Below are 2,406 nucleotides of genomic sequence, written 5' to 3'. Positions count from 1 at the left end.
AACCCCACTTAGGAATTATGAATACCCAGCTAAATAGATTGCATACAGACCCATGGTCTCCGGACCCGAAGCATCCCATCAATACAGGATTTAAGGTTATAAAACCATACGCCGATGAGGTGTAAAACACTAAACTAGCAGTTTAAGATTTATATCACAGGCTACACGGCATACTCTAACGTTAAACCTACCCAAGCATCATATGATAACGTATTCAAATTTTTAAAACTCATGATATTTCCACTTTTTCATACCAAAATGTGAGGCTTGAGTATGACCCGACCTTTCATTGCTTATTTTCCACGGACAAAACGCTTTACCCACAAAAGATTTCCGTTTAACCGTTTTATCAAATTTGCCCTTTCATTTTCAAGGCTGAGCCTACCGACACATCCCAAGTTAAGTGCGTTTTCTTTTATTTATCTCATATTATTAGTAGTTTGAAAAACCGATTTCCGATAAATATCATCATCTCCCACTTTAATGCAACAGAAGCTAAAAACAAGGGACATTTTTTTTTTATTTTATCAAACTTGAACAACGTACGAAAACGAAAAACAAGTGGAAAATTTTTATTTTTAAAATTTTTTAATTTTTTATTATTATTATTATTATTTTTTTTCTACAACTAAGTAAAATAAATTCCCATCCCCACACTTAGAACGAAATCGTCCTCGATGAGAACAAGGAAAAGAAATAAAATAAAAATAAAACGTAAAGCATAAAACTAAAACTTGAAAGAACAGAAATTAAAATAGAGAACGGTTTACTCCCCTGGTTTAGATGCAAATTCTTCATCTGCTGTGTATGACTCAAACGAACGACCGTATAACATTTCATTCGCGGCCGCAACCTTGGGTGAACCAGTTCCAAAACGCCATCAGAGCTACCATGCGCATAATAATACCTGTAAAAACTCAAACTCGCTCGCATGTAGCGGCACACAAAACAGAAAACAAAAACATAAGAAATAAACATATTTTTGTGTATTTGAATTTTTTAATTTTTTTTTATTTTTATTAAATATTTATTTTTTGTATTTTTATGTTTTTATAAATATAAATAAAAATAAAACAAATAAAAATAGATAATAAGGAGAATCATAATACAAACTCTACAACTCGGGCTGTCTCTCGAGTGATGCATCCAACACGCTTATTTCTCGGTGAATGAGTCAAGGTAGAACACCTCGACTGTCTGATCAGTTATCGGCTCTCCTATGTAGTGCTTCAATCTATGGCCGTTCACCTTGAACTTCCCGCTTCGATCTTGTATCTCAATCGTGCCATACGGGAAAACCTCAGTGACCGTGAACGGTCCCGACCATCGGGATTTCAACTTTCCCGGGAATAACCTCAATCGTGAGTTATACAGTAAAACCTTATCCCCACACTTAAACTGCTTATTACCCTTCAATTTCCTGTCATGCAGTTCCTTCGTATGCTCCTTATACCGAAATGATTGTGCATATGCGTGATCCCGGAGCTCCTCTAATTCGTGTAATTGATGGAAACGATTACCCTCTGCGGCGGGTAAGTCAAGATTAACCCTTTGAAGGGCCCATGAAGCACGGTGTTCCAATTCAACAGGAAGATGACAGGCCTTCCCATAAATCATCCGAAATGGTGTGGAACCAGTCGGAGTCTTGTAGGCTATACGGAAGGCCCACAGAGCGTCATCTAATTTGTCGGACCAATCCCGACGATTTGAACCAGCCGTTTTCTCGAGAATACGTTTGATTCCCCGATTACTCACTTCCACTTGCCCACTAGTCTGTGGGTGGTAGGCGGTCGCAAGCCGATGGGTGACCCCATAACGCTTCAACGCCTTATCCATCTGCGAGTTGCAAAAGTGAGTACCTCGATCACTGATCAAGGCTTCGGGACTCCAAAACGAGCAAATAGACTTTTCAGAAAACGGACTACCACTCGGGCATCATTGGTGGGTAGAGCTTTGGCCTCAACCCACTTAGACACGTAATCGACGGCCACGAGTATGTATTTGTTTCCACGCGAAGATGGAAACGGTCCCATGAAATCAATACCCCAAATATCAAAAACCTCACAAACTTGAATGGCATTATGGGGCACTTCGTTTCGCGAAGAAATGTTGCCGACACGCTGGCAACGATCGCAACTCTTAACGAACAGGTGAGCATCCTTAAAGATAGACGGCCAGTAAAAACCAGAATCAAAGACTTTCTTTGCCGTAGAATTCACACCGTGGTGACCTCCAGTCGGTCCCACATGACAATGACTCAAAATTTGCCATCCTTCCTTGACATCTACACACCTTCTAATAAGCTGATCAGCACCAATGCGGAAAAGATATGGATCGTCCCAAAGGTAAAATTTGATGTCAGCAAATAATTTCTTCTTTTGTTGGTAAGGCATCTTTGGGAGGTAT

This window comes from Bidens hawaiensis, unplaced genomic scaffold (assembly GCF_021521415.1).
Source record: "Bidens hawaiensis isolate Kalapana, Puna unplaced genomic scaffold, B.hawaiensis_p1.1 tig00000190_1, whole genome shotgun sequence".
NCBI classification, from domain to species: Eukaryota; Viridiplantae; Streptophyta; class Magnoliopsida; order Asterales; family Asteraceae; genus Bidens; species Bidens hawaiensis.
Note: the sequence above shows the minus strand (reverse complement) of the source record.